Source organism: Sus scrofa, chromosome 9 (assembly GCF_054392235.1).
Source record: "Sus scrofa isolate SSC_HxYL_T2T_F1_AM1 chromosome 9, Sscrofa_HxYL_maternal_Yorkshire_Landrace_v2.0, whole genome shotgun sequence".
NCBI classification, from domain to species: domain Eukaryota; kingdom Metazoa; phylum Chordata; class Mammalia; order Artiodactyla; family Suidae; genus Sus; species Sus scrofa.
This window is the reverse complement of record NC_139391.1, coordinates 42,147,030-42,161,757: the sequence shown is the minus strand read 5'-3', so window position 1 is coordinate 42,161,757 and position 14,728 is coordinate 42,147,030. Positions and strand designations below refer to the sequence as shown.

The following is a 14,728-nucleotide window of genomic DNA, read 5'->3' as shown; positions in this document are numbered from 1 at the left end:
GGCGGTGCCGCAAGCTGTGGCATAGGTTGCAGATGCGTCTCAGATCTGGCGTTGTATTGCTGTGGCTGTGGTGTAGGCCAGCAGCTGCAGCTCCAATTGGATCCCTAGCCTGGGAACTTCCATATGCCACAGATGAGGCCCAAAAAAGAAAAAAGAAAGAAAGGGAGAGAAATAAAATTTCTTTCCTAAGCATGCTGCCACTCTATGTTCCGTTAGGAAGGAAAAGAGGACTCCAGATAGGTCTTAGCAAAGTTTGGGATGCTATGTCTTGCTTTTTCCATTTGGCATCTTCTGTCAGTCCCTGGGGTCAGTAGTAAAAGATTTCACTCTCTTACATCACACTTGCACCACATTTGCCTTCACTACCTTCTTTAACTATGCACAAGGGCTTTTCAAGTTAAATTAGTAGTGTTTTGCATTGCTAATTAAATGTGGCTATCAGTTAAGCCAAGTAGTTCATCTTCCTTGCCCCCTCCAAAAAAATACAAATGTTTCGATTTCACTGAAATTTTACTTGCTTAGCTTCCTATGTATTCATCTTTAATTTGTCTACATCCTCCATCATATCTGTCAAAATTCTTCCATTTTTATTTCCCAAAACATCAATCGAACCAGATAGGGTTTCAGGGCAATCTTTATCCCTGCAGAATTCTTTCCCAGGACCCTTTATTCTGGACTGGAATGACAGCTTTATACCCGCTGTACAGGACCTAGGATGCTCCTCACCACTTCCAGCATCTCCTACCTCCTGAATTTACTGCTCATTTGGCTCAAGCATATCTTCCAATAACGTTCTAAAAGAGGAAAAAGAACATTGAATTTTTACTTCTTGCACATCTAAAAATATCTTTAGTCTGCCTTGGCACATGTTGGATAGTTTGGCTGGGTTTAAAATTCTGAGCTGATGATAATTCTTCAGAATTTTAAAGTACTTTTTTTTTTTTCAGTTTTTCAATAACTACAGAATTCAGTGCCATTATAATTCCTAACACTTGCTATTGTCACCTGTTTCTCTCCTCTTCTCATCTCTTTTCTTCAAATCATCTCCATCCTGATATTATGATTATACAATTTAAGGTGGGTACAAGGAAGGATTTGTTTTTTGTTGTTGTTGTTTTTTTTTCTTTTCATTTATTGTGCAAGGACTCTCCATGGACCTTTTCAAACTAGAGGCTACTGCTCTTAATTTCAGAAATACTGTTTTACTGTTTCTTTGAAATTGCCTCCCTGCTACTTTCTCTAATCCTTCTGGAATTCTGAATAGTCCAATATTAGATCTCCAGGATTTATTTTCTAAACATCCTAAGTTTTCTATCTTATACCACTATATTTTCTGCTACATTTGCTGCAAGTTTTTCCTGATCTTATCTCTTGGCATTTCTACTGCCAATTTTTTTTTTCCTTTGGTCTTTTAGGGCCACACCAATAGCATATGTAGGTTCCCAGGCTAGGGGCTGAATTGGAGCTGCAGCCACCAGCCCACGCCACAGCCACAGCAACATGGGATCCAAGCTGTGTCTGTGACCTACCACAGCTCATGGCAATGCCAGATCCTTAACCTACTGAGCAAGGCCAGGGATCGAACCTGCATCCTCATGGATACTAGTGGGGTTCATTAACCACTGAGCCATGACAGGAACTCCTCTATTGCCATTTTTTTTTTTTTTTTGTCTTTTTGTCTTTTTAGGGCCTCACCTGTGGCATATGGAGGTTCCCAGGCTAGGGGTCTAATTGGAGCTACAGCTGCCAGCCTACGCCACAGCCACACCAGATCCGAGCCATGTCTGCGACCTACACCACAGCTTGAGGCAATGCCAGTTCCTTAATCCACTGAGCAAGGCCAGGGATCGAACCCTCAACCTCATTGTTCCTAGTCGGATTAGTTTCCACTGCGCCATGATGGGAACTCCTATTGCCGATTTTTTTTTCAGTCCCCATGTATTTTTTTTTTCCCATCTTAGAGCTCCTATTTGTTCTCTGAATAGTCTTTTTCATAGTATTCCATTATTCCCTGGAAGCAATAGTTTCTCTTATACTATCCAAAGATTCAAATTATTATTATGGCATAAATTTTTTGAATTTTTATTCTTTACATTGTCTCTGTTTCTTCTGGGTTTCTTCTACCTGAGTGATTATTTAGTCATTCATCCATATGGGAAATATTCATCAAATGCCTGAAGCCCTTAGATGTCCACTCACATCTTTTCTTTGTGCACTTAAAAATCCACCTGAATACTCTATGTGCATGGATGAGGCTGATCAAGGGCACTGTGCAGTGATAAAGTGGCAAACAGCCCTATGCACTGGAATACACACACACACATATACCCATATTGGAAGCTTTTTCCTTGTCTGTTCAATTTAGGAGAAACACACCCTAATCTCTGATGAGTCCAGATCCTGTCCAAAATCCTCTGTGTGATCTTTCAGACCCAGTAACAGGTAATTACAAAGGCTTTATCTGACAGGTCTCATGGGGAAAGCTGCTCCTCTTCCCTCATCAGACCTGGTGCACAGCCAGCGTTCAGCAGTTTCTGAAGGAAGCTATAGCCAAGGACTCAGGCTTCCCCAGCCAGCCATGCTCTTTCACATATCTTCACTCAGAAGGATACCTGACAAATAGTGGTCACCCAATAATATTAGGTGAATAAGTGAAATATCTGCAAAGCAGCAGGCACTGTGTGAGGCCCTAGGGATACCATGGTGTGCCAGCACCTGGCTATAGGGAGCCTATATTCCAGGGGAGGAACCCAAGGCCAACAAGGGGGACTCTCAGCTCACCAGCTGTGTGGTAGGGGGAGAGTAATCTTCCTTGAAAAGGAAGTATTTGATTTGAGATATAAAAGTTGGGCAGAAGGGACTTCCCTGATGGTCTAATGGTTAAGATTCACTGCTTTCACTGCTGCGGCCCCCGGGTTCAACCCCTGGCCTAAGTGCTGGGGTTCCACATCAAGCTGCTGCATACCATGGCCAAAAAATAAAAAATGATAAAAAATAAAATAAAGAGTTGGGCAGATGATAGAGATGGGGCTTGGGCACAGAAGAAGAAGAGCATGTGAAAATCCAAAAGGAAGGAAAGAACATGGTGTGGATGTACCGCAGTGCCATACTCCAGGGCAGAGTGACGTGCAACGGAGCTGGAGAAGCAGCCTGGGGGAAATCTGGGCCACATCTAAGATTCTGGTCTATGCAGACCATTGAAGGGTTTTGTGCAAGAAAGTGGGGGAGGGGAACATAATCAGATTAGTTTCTAAAAAAAAGATCAATGTAGCTGCAAACCAGATAACAGGTTAGAGTAGGTCAAGATTACGTGTGATCTGGGATAAAATTAAAATCTTCTACAATTAGGTTGTAGTGATGGGTACATATACTAAAAGATATTGAATTGTACACTTTAAATGGATAAATTACAACAAAAAAGTAAACAACCCAACTGAAAAATGGGCAGAAGACCTAAATAGACATTTCTCCAAAGAAGGCATAGAGATGCCCAGCAGGCACATGAAAAAATGTTCAACATCACTAATTATTAGAGAAATGCAAATCCAAAACTACAATGAGGTACCATCTCACACCAGTCAGAATGGCCATCACTAATAAGCCTACAAATAACAAATGCTGGAGAGGGTGTGGAGAAAAGGGAACCCTCCTACAACTGTTGGTGGGAATGCAAATGGGTACAACCACTTTGGAAAACAGTATGGAGGTTCCTCAGAAAACTAAATGTAAAACTACCATATGATCCAGCAATCCCATTCATAGGCATATATCTGGACAAAACTACAATTCAAAAAGATACATGCACTCATGTGTTCACAGCACCACTATTTACAATAGCCAAGACATGGAAACAACTTAAATGTCTATTGACAAATGAATGGATTAAGAAGATGAGGTACATATACACAATGGAATACTACTTAGCCATAAAAAAGAATGCAATATTGCCACTGCAGCAATGTGGATGCAGCTAGAGATTCTCATACTAAGTGAAGTTAAGTCAGAAAGAGAAAGACAAATACCATATTATATCACTTATATGTGGAATCTAAAATACAGCACAAAAGACCCTATCTACAAAAGAGAAACAGACTCACAGACATAGAGAACAGATTTATGGTTGCCAAGAGGGAGGAAGTGGGATGCACTGGGAGTTTGGGTTTAGTAGATGCAAACTATCATATTTAGAATGGATAAGCAATGACGTCCTGCTCTACAGCACAGTGAACTATACCCAGTCACTTCTGATAGAACATGATAGAAGATAATATGAGAAAAAAAAAAGTGTGTGTGTGTCATATACATAAATGACTGGATCACTTTGCTGTATAGCAGAAATAGAACACTGTAAATCAACAATAATTTCTTTAAAAAATTTTAAATAAATGGATACATTTATAGTATGTGAATTATATCACAATAAAGCTAGTTTGTTGTTTTTTTTTTTTTTTAAGTATATGTGAGGAAACAATTTTCCAGGCTATTTCTATAGCATGGATGATAGGATGATAATATAAGCCAAGGTGGCAGTGGCAGAAATAAGGAGAAGTAGGGTGATTCAGAAGATTAGTAGGCACTTGGTTAATGAGATGTCAACTGAAAAAAAAAGACACAACCTATAAGTTGAGATTTAGGTTTTATTTGGTGCACAAAACTGAGGACTTAAGCCTGGAAGACATACTCACAGAGAACTCTAAGGGACTGTCTGAAGAGGTAAAGGAGGAGCTAGGATATATATAGCGGGCTTTGCAACCAAAACCAGGTATTCAGAACATCAAAAGATTGCTGTTAATTAAAGAAAACCAGACATCTCAAGTTAATGAATTTAGTGTGTTTTCAATGTATTATGGGAAGATGCAAAAGTCTGGGCTCACTGAAATCACCGCTTTGATATGCACCTTAACTATCTAGGGCCAGTATCCTGCTTTTCTCCATTCTGAAACCCCACAGCGGCAATGGCTAAGGGCTTGATGGTTACAACATCCTGTGTTTACTGATATGGCAGACAGCATGTTTCGTACACAAAGAGGAAGGCTCAAGAATATACTTCTAACCCTCACAGACATAGTCAAAGGATTTTTGGTAGGGGTGTCAAGACAACTGAATGGATAAAAAAAACTGTTGATAAAACTGGATATCCATATGCAAAAAAAGAATGAAATTTGATCCTTACCGTAGACTACAGAAAAAAATTAACTCATTATGGATCAAAAGACTAAATCTAAGATCTAAAACTATGAAATTCTTAGATGAAAACAAGGAAAGCTTTATGACATTGGATTTGACAATGATGTCTTAGATATAACACCCAAAGAACAGGCAACAAAAGCAAAAATAGGTATATTCAACTACATCAAAATTTAAAACTTCTACACATCAAAAGATACAATCACGCAAGAAAATCTACTCAATAGTTTATAATAACCTGTACGGGAAAAAAAGAATGGATATATTTATATGTATGACTGATTCACTTTGCTGTACACCTGAAACTAATGCAACAATGTAAATCAACTAAACTCCAATAAAATTAAATTTTAAAAAAAGACACTACCAACAGAGTGAAAGAGTAATCTATGGAATGGAAGAAAATAATTGCAACTTAAATACCTGATGAATTAATATCCAAAAATATTAAAAGAATTTCTATAACTCGGGAGTTCCCATCATGGCACAGCAGAAACGAATCCAACTAGGAACCATGAGGTTGCAGGTTTGATCCGTGGCCTCACTCAGTGGGTTAAGGATCTGGTGTTGCTGTGAGCTGTGGTGTAGGTCATAAACGAGGCTCGGATCCCAAGTTGCTGTGGCTCTGGTGTAGGCCAGTGGCTACAGCTCCAATTCGACCCCTAGTCTGGGAACCTCCATGTGCTGTGAGTGCAGCCCTCAAAAAGCAAAATGAGAAAGAAAAAAAAAAAAAAAGAATGTCTATAACTCAACAACATAAATTCAAATAACTGGATTGATTTTTTTTTTTTTTTTGTCTTTTTTTAGGGCCACACCTTCAGCATATGGAAGTTCCCAGGCTAGGAGTTGAATTGGAGCTGCACCTGCAGGCCACAGCCATAGCCACAGCAATACCAAATCCGAGCCAGGTCTGCAACCTATACCGCAGCTCACGGCTTAAGCCCACTGAGCAAGGCCATGGATCAAACTGGAGTCCTTATGGATACTAGTTGAGTTCGTTACCACTGAGCCACTAAAGGGAACTTCCAAATAACCTAATTTTTTAAAAGAGGAAAGGACATGAAAATATATTTCTCTTTAAAAAATATACAAGAGTACCAATTATGGCAGAGCAGGTTAAGAATCCGACTGCAACAGCTTGGGTCACTGAGGAAGCACAATTTTGATCCCCGGCCCAGTACAGTGGATTAAAGCATCTGGTGTTGCGAAGCTGCAGAGTATGTAGCAGCTGTGGCTTCGATTCAATTCTTGGCCCAGGAGTTTCCATGTGCTGCAGGTGTGGCCATAACAACAACAACCAAACAAAAGATATAAAGATATACAAATGGCCAAAAAGCATAGGAAAGATGCTCAAGTCATTAATCATTAAAGAAATGCAAATCAGGAGTTCCCATCGTGGCTCAGTGGTTAACGAATCTGACTAGGAACCACGAGGTTGTGGGTTTGATCCCTGGCCTTGCTCAGTGGGTTAAGGATCCGGCATTGCCTTGAGCTGTTGTGTAGGTTGCAGACACAGCTCGAATCCTGCATTGCTGTGGCTGTGGTATAGGCTGGCAGCAATGGCTCCGATTCGACCCCTAGCCTGGGAACCTCCACATGCCACAGGAGCAGCCTAAGAAATAGCAAAAAGACCAAAAAAAAAAGGAAAAAGAAATGCAAATCAAGGGAGTTCCCATTGAGGCTCAGTGGTAATGAACCCAACTGGTATCCATGAGGATATGGGTTCGATCCCTGGCCCCACTCAGTGGGTTTAGGGATCTGATGTTCCTGTGAGCTGTCGTGTGGGCCTTGGACACAGCTCGGATGTGGCATGGCAGTAGCTATGGCCAGCAGCTGCAACTCCTATTTGACCCATTGCCTGGGAACTTCCATATGCTGTGGGAATGGCCCTTAAAAAAAAAAGAAAGAAAGAAAGAAAGAAATGCAAATCAAAATCACAACGAGGGAGTTCCCTTGGTGGGTCAGTGGATTAAGGATGCCATGTCACTTCTGTGGCTCAGGTCACTGCTATAGCACAGGTTCAATCCCTTCTCCAGGAACTTCCATACGCCACAGCTGGAGCCAAAAATAAAAAAATAAAACCTACACACAATCAGATGTCATCTCACACCCATTTAGGGTGGCTGCTATAGAAAAATTTTAAAAACAGAAACAAGTGCTCACTAGGATATGGAAAAATTGGAACCCTTTTGTACTATTGGTGGGAATGTAAAATGGTATAGCCACTACAGAAAACTGTATGGTAGTGCCTCAAAAAATTAAAAATAGAATCACCTAGCCATATCACCTCTAAATATATACATATCCAAAAGAATTGAAAGCAGGGTGTCACCCATGGTCATAATAGCATTGCTCATACTAGCCAAGAAGTGAAACCAAACCAAATGTCAATCAATAGATGAATGCTAAACAAAATATGATCGATACACACACATACACAGAGGAATATTCACCCTTGAAAAGGAAGGAAGGAAATTCTTCCTTTTTTTTGTCTTTGTCTTTTTAGGGCTGCACCCACAGCATATGTAGGTTCCCAGGCAAGGGGTCGAATCAGAGCTGTAGCCTCCAGCCTACACCAGAGCCACAGCAATGCCAGATCCAAGATCCAAGCCATGTCTGTGACCACAATGCATGGCAATGCCAGATCCTTAATACACTGAGCGAGGCTAGGGATTGAACCCACAACCTCATGTTTCCTAGTCAGATTCATTTCCACTGGGCCATGATGGGAACTCCAGGAAGGAAGTTCTGACACAAGCCATATCATGGATGAACCTTGAAGACATTATGTTGAGTAAAATAAGCCAAGTAACAAAAAGACAAATACTATATGATTTCACTTACATGAAGTATCCAGAGTAGTCGAATTCATATAAACAGAAAGCAGAATGGTAGTTGCCAGGGGCTAGGAGGAACAGGAGAATGAGGAACAGTTATTAATGCATGAAGTTTCAGTTTTCTAAGATGAAAAAGTTCTGGAGATTGGTTCCACAACAATGTGAATTTACTTAACACTATTAATCTGCACACTTAAAAACAGTTTGAGATGATACATTTTATGTTTATATGTATTTTATTACAATTTTTAAATATATACTTTTATTTCCTCTAATTTGGTGGAGACAATGTAATCTAAAAATACATTTGCTATAAAATACCTAGAAATTCCAAGTGATTTATAAAAATCACTTTTTTAAATGAGTAATCTTACAAATTCCCATGGAATTTCATATCACATATAACCTGGCAATTCTCAAATGTATAGGTGTAATATGGACATTTCTTCTGTCTCCCAGAACTGTATACTCGACTGCCAATCAACACCTCCATCTGTATGGCTTAACAGACATCTCAAGCTTAAGATCCAAGTGTCCAAGCCCAAATACTTAATTTGCTTCCATAAAACTGTTCTTTCCAGTCTTCCTCACCTCTGCAGATAGCAATACATTTTTGCCAGTTGCCCAAGCCTAAGACCTTGAAGTCTCTCACGTATACTCTATAGTCATTCTATTCTCGGATCCCATTTTCTTTACCTTCAAACCATACCCAGAATTCTACCACTTCTCAACCCCTCTGCCATAACCAGCCACGTGCACACCACCATCATCTCCCACCCACAGTACTGCAAAAGCATCCAACTCTGTCTCCCTACTTCCATCCTTGGGCCCTATAGTCTTATTTCCCAACTGCACCCAGACAAATCCATTCAAAATAGAAAGAAGGAGTTTCTGTTGTGGCTCAGCAGAAACAAATCTGACTAGCATCCATGAGGGCGCAGGTTGGATCCCTGGCCTTGCTCAGCAGGTTAAGGATTCGGTGTTGCCGTGAGCTGTAGTGTAGGTTGCAGATATAGCTCAAATCCCAAGGGTTGCTGTGCTTGTGGCGTAGGCCAGAAGCTACAGCTCCGATTTGACCCCTAGCCTGGGAATCTCCGTATGCTGTGTGTGCAGCCCTAAAAAAGACAAAAAATAAATAAAAATAAAAAATATAAAATATAAATCAGGTTACATTCTCCCATGTCACATCTTTCGCTCAAAACCCACCAATGATTTTTCAGCCTACAGTACACGTGAAAGATCCTGTCATGACTCTCAAGGCCCTACCAGTTTTTACATCATTACTTCTCTGGCTTCCTATCCTACCATCATTGCCCTCATTCATTACCCTCCAGCCTTACTGGCTTTCTTATTTTCATTCAAACAGGAGACAAGGGACCTGAAATCCCTACATAAGCCTAAACTTTTAAAGGGCTACTCTCAGAGAAAGGGTGGACTGGAAAAAAAAAAATATACCCACTGATAATGAAAGATGACAGAGTCTGTTTTGTGCTGGCCTCTGATAAGCTAGCCTCTTAATTCCCCTTAGGAGTTAGTAAAAACAGACCTGCCTTGATAAAGATCCAAAATTCTAATCCATACTATCTTTTCAAATCAGGAAACCTCAATTCAATAACTAGCTAAGTCAGTAAATAAGCAGGCGAGCTGGGGCTAATACCCTAGAGGCACTTGACAGAAACAAATGCAAACTCAGAATTCACACACTCAAACCAAACCACACAGACTCCCTGCAGATAAATCCCACCAATCATGGTATGATTCAAAATCCAGAATTATACAGCACAAGAAAACCATCCACCATAAGCAAATGGGAAGATATCATGGGATTAGACCTCTAAGAACTTCAGATAAAAGTTATTATCAAACACTTAAAATCATTAAAAGCACACAAAATAGAATCAAATCTATGAAAAGGAAAAAAGACATTAACAAAAATATTACATAGGTTTGTATAAGAGCTAAACAATACTTCTAGATATGAAAAATATACTGTATAGCAGAAACTGGCGCAACATTGTAAATCAACTATACTTCAATTTAAAAAAATGGGAAAAGGAAAATAACAGTCATTAAAATTGAAAACTCTGTGGTAAGTTAAACAACAAATTAGACAAAGACGAAGGTAGAACTAGTGAAATGGAATATAGATCTGAAGATCTTACTCAGAACATAATATAGAGAAAGATGGAAATGAGACAGAAACATAGAGACATAAGATACTTAATGAGAAAATATAGCATGAGGGCATTATTTTGGGGAGAAGGGGTAGAATTTAAAAAGACAATGGCTAAGAATTTTCTAGAAAAAATAAAATACATGACTCCTCAGATTAAGAGGCCAAGTGAATCCACAAGAGCATAAATAAAACTAAATCCACACCTCCCTACCTACTACAGAACACCAAAGAGATGTAAAGTGTGAGTCCCAGATTTCTAGTTTGTACAATAGGATGAATACTGGTAGCATTTCCTGACAGAGCGAGCACTGAAAGAAGTCCAAAATGTGGTGGGAAAGGGCATGAATTTGATTTTGACATGTTCGTGTGAAAACTCTTCGGACGATCAAAAGCAGTTGCCAAGTAGTCACTTGTAGAAAAATCTTGTCTCCCGTTACCTAAGACAGGCTTCCCATTCACAGCACTACTGATATTTAGGTCTGGAAAACTGTGGAGAGCTGTCCTACGCATTATAGAGTGTTTAGAAGCCTCCCTGGTCTCTACCCACTAGATGCCAGTAGCACACCTCCCAGTTGTGAGAACCAAAAATGTCCCTAGATATTTCCCAAAGTCCCCTAGAGCCAAAAACAAAAACAAACAAAATACAAACAAACAAACAAAAACATTCGAGATACTTTTCAAAAGAAGATGGTCATTTTTTATTTATTTTTGTATTCTTAGGGCCACACTCACAGCACATGGAGGGGTCCAGGCAGGGTAGGGGTCGAATTGGAGCTACCGCTGCTGACCTGCACTGCAGCCACAGCAACGCCAGATGTGACCCATGTGACCCTTATCTACGACCTACACCACAGCTCACGGCAACACCAGATCCTAAACCTACTGAGCAAGGCCAGGGATCAAACCTGCGTCCTCATGGATACAAGTCAGATTCGTTTCCGCTAAGACGCAAAAACTCTGGATTGTCATTTTTTAAAAACAACATCTACTGAGAAGCTAATTTTTTTAATATTCTCACCAATACATTGAGATTATAAGTCTCTTCAAAAGCTTTTATCACCCAGGTCCTTCCCTCTGACCCTGAACTGTAGTGCGCTTCATTTGACAACTCTCTTGGCTTTCCTGGAGCTCTCCTGGTCCATCAGCTCTGGAATAAATAAGGCATTTGCCTCCCCCTCCTGAATTCCTCCCTAAATTTTAAGTTACCAAACTTGAACAGCAATATAGTCATCCAGAACCCAACAGTTTTTTCATGTGCAAAATATCTTAAGTATACCACAATAATGGATACTATAGCCTCCCAAATTAAAAAAGGTCATTCAAAGATGACCTGATATTCAAGTTCATTTCAATACCTGAGGAATAAGAGACTAATTTTCTGTTTCCCTTTTTTGAAGGTCTAGTCTATACACTGAAATAATGGAACACACTGAACCCACTTAAGAGTGTGACTCTAAGTCTGCTCTTTGCTGTAAGAAGTGGGACTTAACGGCAATCGTTCCCAAACTGGCTCGGTATCTTACAATCACCTGGGGAGCTTTTTAAAAACAGAAATTCCCCAGTTTTTATATTGAAAACTAGGTCTGGGAAAGGGTCCCCAAATCTGTTCTTGTTAACTTCTGCATATGCCACCAGGTTTGAGAACTGCCACTTCAGAAGACGAACACCCCTCCTCAGCGTGACAACCACTCAGCTGAAGTCCTGATCCAGCCCCAACATAATGGTTTTCAGAGTCATAAGTCAGAGCTGTTGTTAAAGGTGGCAGCATCTTCCTAAGCGATTCTCGGGTCAAAGAGTATATCAAAACTGAAGTTACAGAAACGGGACAGAAAGACTAGACACACACCCACGAAATACTTTCAACTGATTTTCCAACAAAGGCACCAAGATAATCCAATAGGAAGTGAGTGGGGAGTTCCCGTGGCGGCTCAGTGGTTAATGAATCTGATTAGGAACCATGAAGTTGCGGGTTCGATCCCTGGCCTCGCCCAGTGGGTTGGGGATCTGGCGTTGCTGTGAGCTGTGGTGTAGGCTGGCAGTTGTAGCTCAGATTGGACCCCTAGCCTGGGAACCTCCATATGCCACAGGTGCGGCCCTAAAAAGACAAAAAGAAAAAAAAGGAAGTGAATGGATAGTTCTTTCTACAAATAGTGAGTGGATAGTTCTTTCTACAACTGGATAGCTCATGGAAAAAACACCTGAATCGTGACCCCTACACTTCATCCCAAAAGTTAACTTAGGATGAATGACAGAATCAAAAAAGAGCAAAATTGTAAAGCTTCTAGATAAAAATGTAGGATATATTTGAAATATTCAAGTAAAGATACTTAAATGAAATACAAAAATCAATAACCACAAAAGAATATAAAAATGAAATTCATTAAAATTAAGATCTATTCTTCAGAAGACACTGTATAAAAAGACCACAGACTAGAAGAAATTTACAATACATAAATCTGACAAAGAATTTATATCCAGAATATATCAACAATTCATATGGAGTTCCCTTGTGGCACGGCATGTTAAGGATCCAGCATTGTCACTGCAGCAGTTCGGGTCACTACTGTGGCATGGGTTCAATTCCTGGCCCAGGGAATTTCACATGCTGGGGGTGAGAATTCTTATAACTCAAGTAACATAAAACCAACCCATTTTAAAAACAGGCAAAAGAGGATTCACTGATGTGGTTCATTGGGTTAAGAACCCAACATAGTGTCCATGAGGATGTAGGTTCAATCCCTGGCCTCACTCAGTAGGTTAAGGATTGAGTGTTGCCATAAGCTGTGGCGTAGATCACAGATGCAGCTTAGATCGGTGTTGCCGAGACTGTGGCAGAGGCCTCAGCTGCAGCTTCAATTTGACCCCTAGCCTCTTGCCACTGGTGTGACTGTACAAAGAAATCAAATAAAAATAGGCAAAAGACTTGAACACTTAACCTAAAGAAAAGTTGCATAAATGGCCAAGAAGAAGCACTCAAAAAAGATTCTTAATATTATTAGCCATCAGAGAAATACAAATTAAAGCAAGTATTTACCTAAAAGAAATGAAAACATAAAAAAAAAAGAGAAAGAAAATTGACTGTAATTTAAAAATTTTTTAAAAAGAAAAAAATGAAAACATGTCTACAAAAAGACTTTTACAACTGGGTCACCATGCTGCACAGTAGAAAATTGACACAACACTGTAAAGCAACTATAATGGAAAAAAATTAAAATCATTATATTAAAAAAAAATGTAGGAGTTCCCATAGTGGCTCAGCAGTTAATAAACCCAACTAGCATCCATGAGGACACAGGTTCGATCCCTTGCCTTGCTCAGTGGGTTAAGGATCCGGCATTGCCATGAGCTGTGGTGTAGGTCGCAGATGCGGCTCAGATCCAGCGTTGCTGTGGCTGTGGTGTGGGCTGCCAGTTACAGTTCCAATTCGACCCCAGCCTGGGAACCTCCATATGCCACGGGTGCAGCCCTAAGAAAACAAAACAAAACAAAACAAAAAGCGCAAGTCACATATGCGCAAAAAAGAAAAACTTTTGCAGGGATGCCCAAGCAGCTGTATTCATAATAGTGAAAAACCGGAAACACCCCAAAAATCCATCCTGAGGAGACAGGATAAACAAATTGTGGTACAGTCATATGATACAATTAAAATTCAGCAATTTTTAAAACATAGCACTTAAAAAAAATGTACTGCTGATGCAATCAACAATACAGATTAATCTCAAAATCACTATGTTGTGGGAAAGAAGTCAGACACAGAGAACACTCTTGCATGATTTCACTGTTCAAGTTCAAGCATCAACAAAATGACTCTGGCGATAAAATCCTAACAGTGGCTGCCTGGTGGGGCACTGAGTCGAATGGAACATCAGGGGAGTGGAAAAGTTCTGCATCTTGGTGTGTTGTTTATACAGACTTGTCAAAACTCATCAGGCTGTACAACTAAGATCCATGCATTTCACTGTATGTAAATTTTACTTCCAAAAAACCTTTTCAAATTGTACACTTCAAATATATGCATTTTTTTTCAACCATGCCCATGGCATACAAAAATTTCACAGCCAGGATCAAATCCACACCACAGCAGAGACCTGAGCAAGAGCAGTGACAATGTCAGATCCTTAACCCACAGAGCCAGCAGGGAACTCCCAAATATATGCACTTTAATATTTTTAAATTACACTAAATTTTTACAAAAGCTAAAAAATGCAGTTACAGAACACTAAACCTATAAAAATAACAAAATCTACAAATCAAAATTTATGTGATGAGAACAGTATTCACATGAAATCTCACAGCCTTAAATACATTTATTTTTAAAAATACAAAAATGTCAAAAAAGAAGAGAAGCCTATGAGTGAGGAGAAATGACTTAATAATAATAATACAAAAGTTAAAATTAGAAAATAAAAATAATAGGTTTGAGAGCTCCCATAGTGGCTCAGTGGTAACAAATGTGACTAGAATCCATGAGGACTCAGGTTCAATCCCTGGCCCCACGCAGTGGGTTAAGGATCTGCTGTTGCCGTGA

The 14,728-nt window shown here is 39.8% G+C and overlaps 1 protein-coding gene across 9 annotated transcripts in view; it reads right to left on the bottom strand.

The window, feature by feature from the left end:
- REXO2 (RNA exonuclease 2) overlaps window positions 1–14,728 on the bottom strand; it is a 146,442-nt gene that overhangs the window by 79,738 nt on the left and 51,976 nt on the right. For all 9 annotated transcript variants that reach the window (XR_014815351.1, XR_014815353.1, XR_014815355.1 and 6 more), the window contains one exon: window positions 8,032–8,092. The gene's annotated coding sequence lies outside the window, so the exon portion shown is untranslated. The remainder of the gene's footprint in view (window positions 1–8,031; window positions 8,093–14,728) is intronic.